Raw genomic sequence first — 18,453 nt, forward strand, 5'->3', positions numbered from 1 at the left:
ACGAAGTAAATTCAAAGTTTAATTTGACCTAGTCAAGGAAAACAATGTACGTTTGTAATTTGTTTTATAATTGATATCACAGAAACGCGACGAAAAAATTGTGCACCTGGTGGTACGCGACATGTACCCATACGAAATATTAGACTGTTGCGCAAATAACATAAACATTACACAACAACACACACGTTGCTCTGATCCCAAAGTAAGCAGCTAAAGCACTTGTGTGATGGAAATCGGAAACAACGACGGTACCACAAACACCCGGACCCGAGACAACATTGAAAAATTTGATAGGATCGACCTTCATCATCATCCCGCCTATTATGTTACTAGGTTCGTTCCACCACAAATTACTTAATAGTTACTATGTAACAGATACATAACTCTCAGATATGGCAACACCATGACAACAAGTGCGCATGCCAGTCAGCCATAAAGGTCGTCAAACATATAACAAACTTACAGTGCCATACATAGCTTTCTATCTCAAAGATCTGAGGCACATTGCCATTGCGCCCGTCACGTTGAAACAAAGTTGACAAGTCCCACGTGCGTGTAATTTTATCAGCACTCATTAAAAGCGGAACGCAGTAATATAGTACGTCGATGGCATACACTACAATGCTTGCCACAGTGGTATTTGCCAATCGGCGTAAAGTACGTCGTGCGTAGACTACCTGTGTGCGAAAAAAAAAACAAATTTTCCTGCCATTAGCTATAACATGCAATTTCCTTCAGGTATTAACAGACGTATCATCTGATTACGCTATCTAATCGGGAAAATAAGTATCTAAGTGCTGTAAGTACAATTTCTCTTTGTGCATTAATTTATCTCTGTAATCTATATGTTGAATTTGTTTAACCTCGTCTGTGTTTGCCGAGTTCAAAAAAGAAGGAATGATCTGTTCTGTAATGTGTCAAAGCACCTTTATCGATGACGATCGGTGGTTTGAGGGAAAGCAATGTGATTCAATATTCGTCCTTTCACATCGAAAATGTCAAGTGAAACAAAAACTTTACACTAAAGGTATTAGAGATGTAAATTGACCGCCAAATGCTCTAAGTGACACAATGGTCAATTATTGTCACATTAGTCAATATATAAAATATTTTCACATTATATAACTATTATTACTAGACCATATTTACATAACGATACAAAATACCTATCAAAATACTTATTAAAACTTAAAACTTATGCGTACACAAATAAAAAAATAAAACTTAAAAAAAAATTGAAAATGACGTATGTTTATTGTACCTTGCATTTTATCTATCTACTTTTATTAACTTTCTATTCCTTAGCCCTAAAATATACGTATACAATTTATGAACTGAGTGTGGTTTACTAGAAATGTCATATATCAATAATAATTGACAGAGCACATTGAGCAATTAACCAATTTGCACGGTCGGGTTGCTCAGACACATATAACTTTTAGTAACAGTAGAGCTTCATTGAGGGTAGTACTGCTACCTTACTTATTTCTGCCGCCAAGCAGTAATATCAACATTACTGTATTCCGGTTCTGAAGAAGAAGGGTGCTGGTGAAATTAGAGGCACATGGGAATTGTCAACTTATGTCTCAGGGTGACGGGCGCAGTGGCAGTGTCTCACAGATCTTTGCGATTTAAAGCTCTGAGTGGCACTGCAAATATTGTGGATAGACTTGTAGGTGTAGCTTACCATCAGGCGCACAACTTGTTAATCGCGTGACTTAATATTATATTTAAAAAAAACAGTCATATTACATATCTAGTTATTATAGAGCTTTTACGTTATTAAGTGATAAAAATCCGTTGCTCTTGCCCTTGGACGTTGTCTCGATCGATATTTGAAATAAATATTGATAAAGTGTATTAAATAATGTTTATTTATAAAGAGACACTTCTAGAGGCTCTAACTCATTCTCATTGCCGTCTTTACCTATGGTGCACGATGTGTGGCGCACACGAGAGTAGGGTGATAGGGGGCGCCGAACGCCGCTGGCGGCGCGAGGGAAACGAGGGCTATTACTTCTCAACATCATTTATAATTGCACCATTTGCACCTGAATTTCCGATCACTGGGGAAAATATAACAGTAAGTATTCTATTTTGATCGCATGCCTACTGAAAGTTGGTATTGATTGCACTGGGCACTACATGGGCTGGCGCCGGCGCTGCTCATTCTTCATAGGAGAATCTGCCTCAGCGAATGTGACGATTCCAAGAACAATTTGCGTACCTAATAACTAAAGATTACTTATTTGAGTTTGAGATTTTTATTTTTCTAATAATAACGCACACGCTCAACATAGCCCTGCACTAGGAAAACCATGCGTCGCGGATGCCATGGACACACACATAGACAACCACTAATTATACCCAACCTCACGAAAGAAATAAATGTAGGCCATACAAATATTTCTCCCGGGAATCGAACCTGCCTCCACATGGTAACGTCAGATTGACGATGTAACGATCATTATTAACTTCCTAAGTAGACAAATATAGGAGATAATGTTATACAGGATTTATTTATTCTGACATCTCTCTGGTAGAATTGTTTAGGTAAACACTTATCACGTACGTATTTGAGCACACCAAAAGCAAAAAAAAAAACGGCACATAAAAACTCACTCAGTTGAAACTAAGTAAACGAATGTTCTTTTTTATTTTATTGAATTAATAAGTGTTCTTTTTACCGTTGATTTTATTAATTATTTCATCTGTAACACTGATTCTAATTGTTTTACGACTATAACTGTGAATTATGTTTTAAGAAAATATTGTACACATATTAAATTACGTAAACATATTTTAAATAAACGTACGTAAACACGATTTTTTTAAAGATGAAACTAAAATCGAACAGAAAACCCTCAAGTAAAATCAAGTTTACGAGTTCGTAAATACAAACCTATCTTTAGTATATAGATTTTAAGACTTTCGTGGTTATTCACTAAATGATTATCACTAGTATCAGGTTTCTTACCACGGTATGACTTCTTTGTATTTTCCCGATATTTCGGAACGGTTGCACGCTCCATGGTCACGGGTCAACCCACGGGTCAACCGTTCCGAAATATCGAGAAAATAAAAAGAAGTCATACCGTGGTAAGAAACCTGATACTAGTGATAACTATCTTTAGTGTGTTTTTTTAATAAAAAAGTGATTTAGTGGTTTTAGATCTTATGACCGATAGGTTAAAGAGGATTTTATTAATATGTCAAATTACGCAATTAACGATTTCTTCGCTAATATAATGTTTTTGTGTTGTGCGTTATAAAATGTTTTTTGACGCCTAAAATTGAGCCAAATATCGTAATTCTCACTCAGAACCAATAAAATTACAAAATATAGAAATTATTTATAAGCAAATGTGGTGATACAACTCTCAGTAAAATAATTATAACTTTTTTATTAAAAAAAAACACCACTCTTAGAGGTGGAGTATTTTCTTCAACTTTAAATAGGACCATTATTAAAGTACTCTCTTTCCAACAAAAAAGAACGGAATAAACACGTAACATACAAAAAAAATCGGTTATTTATTTATTGCAATAACATATTATTATGAGTAAACAATGCATCTAACGTTTTATATATGTTTAATTTGTGAGTATATATGTATAGCTATAAGCGACCGAGAAAGTGGCGTGCTCAGGGGGAGGCTTATGCTTATTATTATATTAATTTCTCAAAATCGAAAAATAATTACGTAATTTCTGAGAATCCATGACGAGAACCTTATTGTAATTCATATTGCTAAATAATAACGCATTTTCTTAGGTGCCTTAGGTACGTTAGGTAACTTAGAAGGGACTCTGCTGAAGGATTTTTTTGAATTTGTATTACCTCGTATATTAAACTTAATTAAACATGTCTTAAATAAGTCGCGGGAATTCGTTGAATACGAGAAGTGATTGGGCGAGTCGTTGTGCCGAACTTTCCTTAGAAATACAAAGGAATGTGTATGGATTGTGTTTGGAACTACAAAATGCTACCGCTAGTAGAGTCGTGTGTTTGTGTCAGAAACGTATCCAAACGTGTCAAAGTGTCAATCTAAAACATATCCCAAACCACGTAGTTATCCCAAATATATTTCTTCATAAAGAGAAAATTATGACTCGGCATGGCTTCATCGGTATAGTATAATTATCAAAGAAAATAAATACCTATTATGATAATTTTATAACAAACTTAATATTAATACCAGTATCGAAAGGCCCTTATAATATAATCCCGATTGACTTTCCAAACAAATATATTCTCCTACTTGATAGTACCAGAGCAAATCAAGCGTGATACTTTGGACAGTTCTTATTGTAAACTGACTAGAGTTGAATTTAAACGTTCAGTTTACCCTATTCGTGTTTCTGTCTAAATCGGCTTACCTTGAACCTTCGGTAATAGTACTTAAAGTTCACGTATTACATAACTCTTTTATAAAACTCCAAATGTAAGCGTGAAATATACTGAAAACGGGTATGGCCCAGACGCGTGTCGGATCGGGAGCGCGGCGGGTGTAATTTCGTGTACGCTTTAAACTGCCTCCATGGCCGAAAGGTTACCATGCTGGACTGCCACGCAGAGGTCCCAGTTTCGATTTCCGCGCCGGGAGAAATAGTTCTCTCTCTCTTGAGTGTGGGTGTAATTTGTCGTTATCTATGCGTGTGTCCATGGCACCCGCGATTCAGGGTTTCCCTAGTGCGGCTATGAGTGTGTGCATTATTGTTATTGTTATTTTCGCTTATGGCCGTCTAGTCAACATGTCTGTTTTGGGAAAAATTTGAGAAATTCGAAGTGAATTCATTTGCCACGGTACTGATAGTACCAGAAATTCCATTATTTAAGACCAGGCAATTGGATTGGTGGTATGGTACATTATTATTGTTAATAATAATTATTTTATTCCAGAAAAGTACCCATAGTTGCAAGAAAATAATTTAAAAAATGTAAAAGCAAAGAATATAACACGATTAAAATTAAATTCAAAATAATATTTCAATCAAGAACTAAAACTTGAAATTTAAAGAAATATAAATAATTAATTTCAAAAATCATACTCACAATTTCAAATTTAAGTTTTATTAGTTTTATTTCAGAATTTTATATATTCTACTAATAATTAACCTGCTCTATGATGGATCTGTGATATTTAAAATATAGAAATTTTATTACATTCTATTCAATAAATTTTTATAAATAGCTTCTTCAAGATACTTTTAAAACAAGATACACATCTTATATATAGACGTATTTCTTACTAGCGCTACAGTGTCAATCCATATTAGGCTTACTGCTGAGCAAACGGGCAGCTCTATACGAGTAGATAGTGCGTTTAAGCCATAGACTAATATTTCAACTCAATGTGGGTCAACAAAAACATGTTCTTTGGGAACCTAAGTTATTTAAATTGCAAATGTTCGTAGTCTGAGCAAATCTAACTTAATTTTGTATTAGTTATAACAGTCCCACGGTGAGTAAAAAGGGGGGTTCTAGATTAGATAAGATAACATTTGACAGTAGATAAACTGATAACTTAAAAAAGTTAGAAACACTGGTTGTTGGCGACCAGCTGTGAGGCAGCCTCCTTCGTTTTTGTACTTCTTTTTTTTAAACTTACATTCGATTTATAACATACTTTTTACTGTTTTTGTTTATTTTAAATTTTTATTGAATATTCAATTATTTTTTGTGAAATTATTCCACTAGTTTGTTATAATTATTAATACAAAGATGGAACACTCAGAAAAAATTCCTTCGATCCGGTCGGATTCGAACCGACGTCTTCTAGCTTACCTACCGTGCTAGACGCTATACCAACTAAGCCACGGAACGGACCAGCGGACCTCACGAATTTTTCTATGTGTTTGCGTCGTATCTCTGTATTTGGTTTTTTCAACGACTTTTTAGGCGTAGCGCCATCTATGAGAAATCTATAAATGAGAAATGAGTTTTTGTTTAGCTAAATTTTGGTAGTTGCTTCCGCTGCCTTGTTCGGTTTCATATTCAATTTTTCAAATTAAACGTGTTTTAATCTGCATGTAGGGTGTTTCCATCATAGTGCATACATTTATACAGTCCACTCGCCAATACTGGTCTATTGCAAGAAAGAAACACTAAACTTTAAAACATGCGGTGATTATTGCAAAGTCCTTAATTGAAAAGAATTTTCGACAACTCAGTTTATTATTGGTTATTTTCCTGGTGCAAATTTATAACGTAGAGATAACATAATTGCAATGCAAGGCAAGCTGCTGGAAAAACGACACTTATAACTTGAGTTCAAAACAAGTTTTGTAGCCGAGATTAAAATAAGCGCCTAGAAAGTAAACCGGGTTTATTTCAAGTAAACATTTGCAAGATACTAGGATAAACTACTCTTACTTAGCGATGACCCGATTTTATAAAACTCCTACAAAAAAAGTAGTACAAATATGAGTAAACAAAAATTGCTCTAAATATAAAATTTTTATCGCTTGCACCAAATCACAACAACGCTTGCATCCAATATCAATTCCATTCATGAATTATGTGACACGTATAGGTACAACATTTATTTATAACTAGGCAGTTATTCTACAAAATTGAAAAGTTTAGTGCCCTTAGAGTGTTTGAACTTATTATACTGTCAGTTTACATACCTCGGCGTAGAAAAACGGCAGTGTTATTGTCCGATCAGCTGTGCACTAGTAAAAACACTTGTAAAAAAACGTTTGTTAGCGATACGCGTGCGTTGCTGTACGCAAGCCAAGCACATCTGTGATGGAATCAGTTACAAACAGAGGCGAGACGGCGGCCGCCGCGCCTCGCGCCGTGGAACCGCATTTTTGTAACAAATCCACAGCAAGTTCACAATAACACCAACACGTCTGAACCTAGAAGAACGCTCCAACAGAATGCTCCTATCATCCAATGATAATAATGTTTACAAGAGATACTTGTGTTTAAAAAGTATATAACAGACGCGATATCTCGTGGAATTTTACGACAATTTTATTATTCGTGTTTTTTTTATATATTGCTGTGGATTAAAATATGCGGGTCACTTACACTGACAGCTCCTGACAGTTTAACTGACAAGGTTTTATTATCTAGAACACTGTTGTTTCGCGAAATAGTATGTTTTACATGCAATCTACCCAAGCAGAAATTCATTTTGACGACCGACTCCGTGGTAGAGTGGCTTGCGCACCGGCTTTCATGGAGGTCCCGTGTTCGATTCCAGGCTCGGTCAACACAGAAACTAGATTTTCTATATTAATGAACCGCTCTGCAATATTTCGAAGCCTTGTGGTTTTTCTACTACCGACCATCTTATATTTATTATTTATTGCATTTCTGAACGTTATTACCACATGTGAACAGACTTCGATATTTTTTTGTTAAAAGCTCATAATAAACTATATCTATCTATACTTTGTTGCAAGGTAGAAGACCGCAAATATTATAAAGAAATTATTAACTGTAGAAAATTTTATATGAAAAAATAAACTATTCCATTTTCAACGAGACAAAGTTTTTTTTTAATTTAAGTTTCTTTTATATTGCACAAAGTGAATGTTTTTGATCCCATATCTAATCTGTATATATCGCACTACTATTACAATAGTGTCGCAACTCAAAATATGTGGAATTCAAGATTATACCATTGTTGAATGTCCGTAATAAATAAACTTTAACCTATACAAAAATTTTAATAATATTTCGCTGGAAGTGAGTAATTCGTTTTTCATCGGTTCCGAAAAAATACACTTTTTGAGTTAATACACTATTGCATTAACAGTGCGATATCCTCTTCGAGGATTTGCAGTGTTGTAGCACCCTGTATCTATAAGAACGAAAGTCAATACAATTTGTAGTGCTTGCATTGAAATTACCCGTAATAATTCAAAGGAGTAATGTAGACATCCTACTGCACACAATACCCCAGGGCGTTGTCCTCGCTGTAATTTTATACAGTTTCCTTCTTTTTGACTAAATATGCCACGTAAATACTTGTCATTATATTACACACATCATACTGCAGTTCTTGTATATATGTATTTACAATCAGGTCAGGAATCAACTCACTACTCGATTGCTTGTTTAATTGATAACAAAGTCAATCGAGCGTGTCGAGCATTTCTAATTAGTCCAATTCACAACAATGATTATCATCTTAACTACAGAACTAGCGTATAATGTAAATACATTCATCAAATATATTTCGTGATCTTCGGACACCGGTCTTGAGGTCTTTGCCAAACACTGAGTTGGTTACTCAGGACCCGATTTTCTTTTTTACGCAGACACTGTAACCCTGCACTAGGTTGAACTATATTACGGGTGCATGGACACACGTAGACATCCACAAATAGATCCAAACTTGTAGCCATAGAGTTCGTCCAGGGAAGTACTGCCACCTTACCTATTTCTGCCACCAAGAAGTAATGTAATCATTACTGCGTTTTGGTTTAGAAGGGTAGGGTGCTGGTGAAATTACAGGTCAACTTATGTCTCAGAATGACGGGCGCAGTGGCAGCTCTGAGTCGCACTGTAAGTTGGTATTATAAAAAAATACACGAGAGAAACAAATACCCTGCCCGGGAATCGAACCCGGGACATCTGCGTGGCAGACCAGCTTTGTAACCATCCGACCACAGACGCGGTTGATTTTTGAAATGTTATTGTAAAAAAATTCATAAAATTATATCGGATGTCAATCGCTAACAATTTATTGGATGCACACGATCACCCACAGTAATAAAAATAACAAAATTCGAGAGGTAATATTTTTAGAATGTGACAAAATTAAAACAAGTTGCGAGTCCTTGTGTCTTTGTGCAACTTTCGTTCTGTACTTTAGATATACATATGTCTGTGTTCTGTACACATCCTTCTATGTGAGTCTCCTTGTCATGCCACCATATAAGTCATAGTGAGCAGTACACAAGCGTGACCTCAAACAGTGGAGTATCAACCAATTTCATATACATAAATATAATTTTTGTTCCAACAATACTTTTTTATAGCAACTTAAAGAATCTGCTGTTACGTACCTAATGTTTATACCTACTCGACCTAAATGAATGTGTAGGGTTGTGCTGACCTTGTTAATTCATTCATTGATTCAATGACCTTGTTGGGAGAGCGCTTGTTTCGCAACAAGTAAGTAACCATGCGGGCAGAATTTCCGGCAATATACAGTTTGAGCGTTTTTGACTCATTGCGTCGCTCGCGCCGATAAGAATTTAATATGAATCATTTGGGAGTTAAATTAGGTAAACTATAGAATAAGGTGGACATTCCCGAAATTCCAATTTCACGTGTCTTACATAAGTTCAGTACAGAGTACTAAAAAAACTGACCTTAAAAGTCATTCACCCCCTAGTTTGCCACCCTTAGAGGTGGAATATTTTCTTCAAATTTAAATGAGACCAATACTGAGGTACTCCAACGAAAAAAGAATCATCAAAATCGGTTCGCAAATGCCTGAGTTATCGCGTAACATACGTACAAAAAAATAAAAAACAAAATACATACTGTCGAATTGCGAATCTCCTCCTTTCTGTGAAGTCGGTTAAAAAATGTAGTTGCATTGTTATAAATTTTAGAAGTTATGCTTGAAATCAGAATAAAAATAGAAATGTTTTTACTGTTTTATTCCTTTTGCAATTCGATGTTACGCGGGTAATGAGAGCTATTTGACTCACCTTATCCCATTGCAATATTCACTGGATATTCCTTTAATACTTTCTTGTTTATTTTCATTATAACTTATATATTTTATTACTTTAATTTTTTTGTTCAGACTGATGGCTCCCATTTGACATACGGGATTCTTACCGGCTCCCATTTCCCGAACTATGGGGTAATGAGAGCGAATGACATGTTGTAGTTTTTTTCTGTTTTAACCAAATTTTTTATTTTAGTTTCATATTTTTTCTGTGATTATTTAGTACCCAGATATGTGAAGGGTACGTTCATAACTAATACAAATTTAAATTGCATAAATTATGACTTTTATTGTGAATTTTCCTTAGTAGGCTCCCATTCCCCCACGCTCCCCTACATCTTTAAAAAAAAGTGTCTTGTGGAGAATATTTCCACAGTATCAAAGAATTGTTAGAAATTTTAAAATGTAAATCAAAGTTTTGCCATAACAAAGTGGGGTAAGATATGCTGCATTATCTGAAACGGATTTGTTCAAATTTTACTTAACCTTATGCAAACAAAATCATTTTATATCATATCATTACAATTGCGTATTATGTATATAAATGACTGTAAGAATCATACTGTGAGGTCTGCGTTCTTGGAACGATCGCTCGGTTTGAAACCTGACACTGTCAACTGCATGACACTCTTCCAAGCGTTGTATTTTGGTGACGAAACTTGTTCTCTGAATTTGTTTCTTACTGTTAAGTATATATAGTGCGCTTCTGGAAAATTCCATTCAATTGTAGTACTGAAAAGGATGAAGCCAAATAAGTATATTGAAGATTTGGAAGCCTTAAAATTACAAATATCCCCATTGAATCAGACTCAGGGTAAGTATCATGAGCGCACAGCCCTGAAATGAAATTCCCTGCTTACGAATGTGTTTCCGAGCACAGACAACCCTAATATCTTTCAGATGCGAGTGAAACTGCTTCGACCCCATCTTTGCACCAGGCCTAAACAGGTGAAAACATTTTTTTTTATACCAAGTAACGGGACGAACAAGCCGTGCGCCTGGCGACAAGCGACACGCCTGTCCACTCAGAGCTTTAAATCACAGAGATGCGAGGAGCATAGCCAACGCACCCATCACCCTGAGACATAACTTGATTTGTCCCATGTGCCTGCAATTTCACCAGCACCCTTACCCTTCAAAACCAGAACGCAGTAATGCTCAAGCATTACCGCTTGACGGCAGAAATAGGTAACCTAAACGTAAGGAGCTCTACTGCTATTAAATATGTCAAGAGATAATGTTGCACTGCTATGACAATAGTGATGTAACTCAAAATACGTGAAATTCAAGATTACACCATAAAATCTGATTCAATACACTTCAATAAAACCGTCGTTAGAATATTGTATATTGATATCTACAGAGACTAACTTTATGTGCGCCATTTCTCGACAAGACAGTCCTTACTCGAAAATATGAAATATTTTTTTTTCCCTCTCATTTTTGAGTACACCTATTTGGCAAGTAGGAAATTGATTAGATGTCTATAATAAACTTTAATCTAAACATAAATTTCAATAATCTTTCACGGGAAGTGAAAAATTAGTTTTTCATCGCTTCTGAAAAAACACACTTTTTGTGTTAGTACACTATTGTATTAACAGTACGATATGATCGCCACTAATATTAACAATAATAATTAATATAAAATAAAATAATATAACTAAAAAGCATAAATAAACAATTTTTTTTAAATACGTCAAATAGAAATAAAATTACAACTTCCTCGAAAGAAATTCCTCTTCACTTTAGAATTAACTATCCAATAAAAGGAGATTCAGTCGGATCTAGTGATCTAGCCCTGAGTGGCACCGTAACTGTTGTGAACAGGCGTGTAGCTTACCACGAGGCGCACGACTTGTTCGTCCCGTCACTAAAAACAGCCACTGCGCCCGACACCCTAAGACATAAGTTGACGAGTTCCACGTGCTTGTAATTTCACCAGTACCCTTACCAGAACAGTGAACAGTGAGCATTTCTGGCTCGCTGTTTGACGGCAGAAATAGGTAAGGTGGCAGAGCTTCCCTGGACGAACACTTTCACATGTAGGTATAATAGGACGGTAAACATGATTATTGTTTAGCAATCAAAAACAGTTCAAAATTTTTAAAGTTCAATATATTTATTATTTAGTAACATTTTTTTTACTTAAAATCCATTAAATATAATATTAGAATACATTGGTTACACTATAGTGAATTAAATTCGTATAGCTTTGAAAAAATTTTAAACATCACGTTATTTGTAACATCGCGTAAATTCCGCTTGCTTATTAACTTCAATCGGTTAACATTTATTGGCGCGATAATAAATACGCCTTATGAATATTGTTGGAAAATACTGACACGTGCTTACATACCTAGGCAACAGTCAACTAGAACCGCGACGACCATAGACAAGTCTCAAAGGTAATTTCAAAGTGTAAAATTGTAAACAGTGCTAAATAGTTTCATCAATTTAATACCTAGTACTACAATAACTCTAACATTGTGCAGTAATAACCGTCTACAAGGCGAATAAATGCCTTACTAGTTATTTATTATAATATCCATGAGCTACTGCTTTTTTAATAAAGTATTTTTTATATTAATTAATCTTCTAAAAATTACAAGGGTCTAAAAGGCAGAAGTTGTCATTGTCATGGATTTTTATACGTCACTATAATTTTGACACTAACATTTAACACTACGCTAACTTAAAAATTGCAAGTTTTCACCAGAGCCTTAAACGAGAAACTTGCGACAACTTTTTCATTTTCAAACATAATATTTAATTATTTTTTGTCTACAAGCTACCATACGGTATAAATTATACGATACATATAAACTGCTATAAAACGTGTTTTGTCTTGGCAACATTCGGACTGAAAAATTGTTGGATGATGGAAACATGCTGGCACATTGATCCACTCGTTCTACTGTCAATGTTGAACTAACGCTATTCAAAACATATTGTCAGAATTTTTACACGTGTAGTCTATGGGCCAGGTTCAAAAAGAGGCCTATAATTCTTTGCGAGTTCAATGTTACAATGCCTTCAGGGTGCTGTTGGGGCTACCCCGCTTCTGTAGTGCTTCGGGCATGTTTATCGTTGCACAAATGGATGAAAGAAGGGCGAAAACCACGTATATTGTGCGGCGCATGCAAGGAAGCCAATGGAGTCCTGACGATGATGATAGCAAATGGAATGGATTCGACTATCCTCAGCCGGTTTACTGTCTTACATGTAATAAAATGGATAAGTTGCTACACTTTCAATTATTTTACAAACATAATTTTAAGTGTTTCTTTTACTAACACCCTATGGATTTATTGATCTGAAAAAAAGGGATTTTTTTTATTTATTATTTTTTTAGGGTGCTTTCAGTTAGACGCTTATAGAAGCGCTGCAGTGACTGTGCGTGAATTCAACAATTTTTAGTTCACTAATCATGACTGGCAAAAAGACGCGCGCGTGTCACGACTAGTCACGACAGTGGCGTTGTGACTGCGCTTCTAATTATTGTATGACATATAGTAGTGACGCGGCTGCAGCGCTACAGACGCACCACTACTGTAGCGCTTCTATAAGCGTCTAATTGAAGGCGCCCTTAAGCTGAACAATTTGGCATTAAAAAATCGTAAAATGAACAAAATTCGAGTTAGCGCTGTGTTAATTGCTGATTTCTGTTTGTAGTCTTAGGAAAAGTCTACTAGCATTCATTAGTAGTTAAAAGGATACTTTATTGCATGAACGTGGGAAAAGGTTGACCTTGAAATACAAGTTTCAACTACTCACAAAAAAGAGCAATTAAAAGACCTTAGATTTCCTGTGGTAGCATGTCCCTATGCCTTTGCGTTCTAAGTTACGTACATTTGTGAATATTTAGTAAAATTATATCTTCATTTTTTTAAAAACCTCTTTTAAAACCTCTTTAATAAAATAAATAAATTATTCTTAAATAAATTTGTTTAAAACCTCTTCATAGAGACTAAACGGTTATTGAATATCATAAAGGTAGTTTGGCTCATATGTCGCAGAATAACTCCAATACTCACGTTAACATAGAACATTACCAAGTACTATTATTTAAACATAATCGTCATTAATCGAACGTAGCAAAACAATCTTCATATCACAAATTTTAACAAAAAATCTTACATAACAAATTTAAAATTCTAAACGTCGAATACAAATCTCACTAATAACATCACTTTCAAATATAACTTCCCACTCCGTCCATACTTAACTATAAGTTAGGCGATTCGGACTGTGCCATTTCCACCCGTGACGATTCCACCCACCTCGTGTCACGGTCTTTCCGGAACTTGTCCAATTCATTTGAACGACCGACATCGGAGGAATCGCCGCGAACTCAAAACAAACTTACTTAATTATAATATTCTAAGTAAGGCAATTACAAAGTCTAAGGCAGGTTATTGCCCGAATTAAACAAATTGGAAGCAATTAACCCTACATTCAATAGGTGTAACATACAACGACAACGCGTTCAAATTAACTATTAAAACTGTCTTGAAATTAAGATTGTTATTGATAAGACGTCGTATTATCCCAATAGGGAGAATTCAAATATATATATTTCTAAACTAGTACATAATATTATAATAGTTACAAGCCTAAATCTCAATCGATTGATGTCACTTCACTCGTTGAAACTAGAAATAACATCGACAAAGTTTAATAAGGCAGAATGTAATAACGCACATACATAGCCCCGCACTTTGAAACCCTGTATCGGGTGTCATGGACACACACGTAGACAACCATAAATTACACCCAAACTCACGAGAGAAATAGATGTAGGCCATACAAATATTTCTCCCACCCCGGAGACCTGTGCGTGGCAGTCCAACATGGTAACCGTTCGGCCACCGAGGCAGTTTAAAGCGTGAAACGTATTTGTTTGTGTTGTGAGCGCGGCGGGTGTAATTCCGTATATTTATTACAACTGCCGAGCTCCCGACCCGACACGCACCCGACTCACATCCGCTTTCAGTGTGTTTCACGCTGAAATGTGGGTGTCAACTTCTGTTGATTTAAAGGCGTCTTCAAATAGGCGCTTATATACACTTGCTTATATATAGCGTATCTGTGGTGCGGCTGCCGCTCCACAGACGCGTCACTGTAGCGCTTACAACGGTCTTATTTGAAGGCACCCTAATTACTACGTTCTATTTTTTAAACTCCGACGTAAAAAAGGAGATTTACAAGATTGAATATCTGTGTATCGGTATGGTGGCATCGTAACACCCGCTTGGATATATCGCACTTGACAACTAACATAGTATTATCTCAAAAATTGTGTTATATTATATTTTATCTCAAAATTGCGTTATATTAATAATTTATCCCCAATCTTATTTAAGATCTCCAAAATTTCGCTATATTTGTATGTCATTCGTATACGATTTATTTTCAAAATGACAGGAGAACACTGTCGCTTTGAAATTAAATAGGTAATAGTAATATAACTTAGAGCAATTTTGAGATAGAACTATATTAGTTTTCATGTGCGATATAGTTGTTTTTTTATAAGGCTGTTTTAATCGGGATGGTTCTTAGCTATGTTTGAAAAACATATACTAAACTGTTTAAAGACCAGCAGCTGTCTTCAAAGTTAGTGTAGCAATCAACTACACAATGTGTCGGGGTCTTTTTTTGTTTCAGACTGTTCAAAAACCTGGTTTTACTAACGCTAGAAGGAATATAAAGAATTAAATTCACTACATATTTAATAAATCGTTGTACTTATAATACTGTCCTCGAAAGACATACTCATGCAAAATAGGCGCTACAACTTCGAGTTGTGGAAACCTGGCATACACATCTATTATATCACTATGGACGTGCCGATATATTATCTTTCATTACAATAATGCACATAACTTTCAATTTTGATGATACTATACTGGTTTCTATTAACTCGTGGCTTGTGTGGTGTATTGTTCTTGAATATTTGAGTGATGATGTAATATGTAACCAGGGGGTTGACTCAGAACCTTGCGATAACTCAGTTATGTTGTCGACCAACATCGAGTATATAACCAGAAATAGAGACGAAAGCGAAATGTCATATAATTTGTTTGAAAACTATTCTGCCCTATCATTACCGTGACAACTGCGCTCCGATTGGCCAGCCCGAATTCGAAACAATTGACGGGTGTCGTCAACTGTTTCACTTCAAATCGACCATTGCTTGAGCATTGCTAAAATGGACGAAAATTGCAAAATTAGATATTTAATATATATACTCGATATCGACCAATTTCTTTTCATTTTTGTTCACAACACCCGAATCGAACGTTAAACTGTCGTATTCGAAACCGAACGGAAATGACGTCACATCCGTACGATTACTCGGACTTCTCGACCGGCAAAGGCTACAAACGTTGTCCAGAACACAGTTATCGAATGAAAGTTACCGAACGTCCTATTGTTCACAAAGCAGGAATGTAATATAGAAATCTCTTATTATTTTAAATAAAGTCTGGACTATATTCAATTATATTAATTTATTTTAATGCAAGACTAATGCATTCCTATATTTTAGGCCTTTAAAGTCTTAAAAACGTATACGAAAGGATTTTCATTTTTTTTATAATCTATTTCAAAGACTAACTTCTTAAAAGCTGTTGGATAACGATATCGTATCCGAATCCAAATTTAACGTTTGACTCGAATGTTTTGTATAGCTCGGAAAGCGCCCTTCGAAGCTTTATTGAAATCGGTTACCGGAAAGTGCGCGTAACCGGATTCATCGCCTAGTTTGCCACCCTTACAGGTGGAATGTTTTCTTCAAATTTAAATAGGACCACTATACTGAGGTACCCTCAGTTCCACAAAAAAATTGTCATCAAAATCGACCGAATTACCGAGTTATCGAGTAACATACATACAAAATAAAGGAAAAAAATACAGTCCAATTGAAAACCTCCTGTTTTTTTGAAGACGGTTAAAGGATGCTTCGACGATTTATTCATATCGAAAGGGTGAGTGTGATGGTAAGATTGACGGCACAAATCTATAGGGCGAATGTGATATACCTTAACGGAGATGTCTTTAAAAGAGGCCAAACAGCGCCCGCGGTTGTCCATGTATGGTGCAATAAATATCCTAGCGCTATAGATTATTACGCGCTATGGATTACTAGCAGTTATATTTCCCCCAGTGATCGGAAATTCGTTTGTGGTAGCTGCGTCATTTTCTGTTATTTTTGTAAACAGCCATATTTATTTACTAATATTATACATGCTCCCCAAATTTTATGAAACAAAAATAAAGAACCAAAAAACAAAATATCAGGTCCAAAACAGAACTGGGAATCTATTCTCGTTCTCCGTTGTCTTTTAATTTCGTCGACTATTAATTATTTGACAGTCATTGTTTGGGACGGACGTCGTACGGACAACAGGTTCAAAAATTAAGTTGTAGTGTATAATGGAGGTATCGATTTTAAAATATGAATTGTATTTGCTCAGGAATGTGTATGTGTTTATAACTTTTGATGTGTTATCCATTATGGCAGAATATCAGCGAGGACCAATACACTCTGCAGCTCTTATTGTTTAGAACTCAATATGCAATATGATATTGTTAATAAACAATATAAACTTTAGAATTTTGGTTCGCAATTTTGTTGTAGAGCGGAAACTGTTTTTTTTTCGCAATCGAAGTAAAAAGTAAAGTTTTGGCCTCGAGACTAAAAGCCAATATAAACCCTCGGAGTAATAAACCCCCTCTCTAAAGCTCGGGTGTATATTGACTTGTTTTAGTCCAGTTCCAGTTTTTATAAAAAATACACTATTTTGCTTCAAATTTGTAAATTACGTGCATTTGTGCTAATATAACTTCGTCTCGATTTTAATCTTTCACTTTTCCTTTCATAGTTTCTTAGTACAGGTAAAACCACCACGTAAAACCAGTAATAAGTTACTAAAACACTTCCAAGAACCGTGCGTTACGCCAGGCAACTAGTATAATTATGACACAATCAACGATAGTGTAAAGAACTTTGTAATCCTTTAGGTACCTGTCATTCCACCTTGTACCATTCCACGTTAGATATCTTTAACTAATTAAGGGGCTCTACAGTAAATACCTTGTGATTGTAATAAAAAAATATACAGTTCTCTGTTTGACTAATTCAAAGTCTGAAAGGCGTTCAAATCTTTAGTTGCTATTGTTTACCTGTTAGTTATGTTCTGTTCTCGGCAGTGAGTTATAAATCATGCTTGCATGCCTAAATTCTAAATCATTAATAATTTTATCAACGTCATCAAGAATTAGTTAATAGTTATTTGTTATGCAAGGCTGCAAAGTTGTTATTTGACGCGAGTGCTTCTATTGAAACCCGAGCAAGCGAAGGACACTAAGTGTCGTATTCCAGAACTCTACTCAATACTCAAGTCAGGACTTGAGTACTGCAGTGAGCACTGAAAATCATACTCAAGTCCTTGCCATTAGGGTCGTATTTCCAGTGCTTGAAATCATACTCAAGTCTGCTCAAGTCCTGACTTGAGTATTGAGTAGAGTTCTGGAATACGATCCTAAGATTATTATTCAAAAATAGAATTCTGAGCGTAGCGAGGGTTTTAAGGCACGAGACGCAAAACAACTTTGCTGCCGAGCGAAACCCACAACTTTTCACTTCACTTTAACGAGGAAAATGGTAGTACTATAACAAAATTAGTTATCGTTGTCAATTTAATGTCAACAATAATAATAATAAAATATACCAACGGATTTA

General features: G+C 35.3%; 1 protein-coding gene across 1 annotated transcript in view; it reads right to left on the reverse strand.

Annotated features, from left to right (window-relative positions):
• LOC113233855 (monocarboxylate transporter 14-like) overlaps positions 1-7,362 on the reverse strand; it is a 52,565-nt gene extending 45,203 nt beyond the window's left edge. The window contains exon 1 of the mRNA XM_026469076.1: positions 6,634-7,362. The gene's annotated coding sequence lies outside the window, so the exon portion shown is untranslated. The remainder of the gene's footprint in view (positions 1-6,633) is intronic.
• Positions 7,363-18,453: the final 11,091 nt, after the last annotated feature.

This window comes from Hyposmocoma kahamanoa, unplaced genomic scaffold (genome assembly GCF_003589595.1).
Source record: "Hyposmocoma kahamanoa isolate Upper Pololo Valley unplaced genomic scaffold, ASM358959v1 80, whole genome shotgun sequence".
Taxonomy (NCBI): domain Eukaryota; kingdom Metazoa; phylum Arthropoda; class Insecta; order Lepidoptera; family Cosmopterigidae; genus Hyposmocoma; species Hyposmocoma kahamanoa.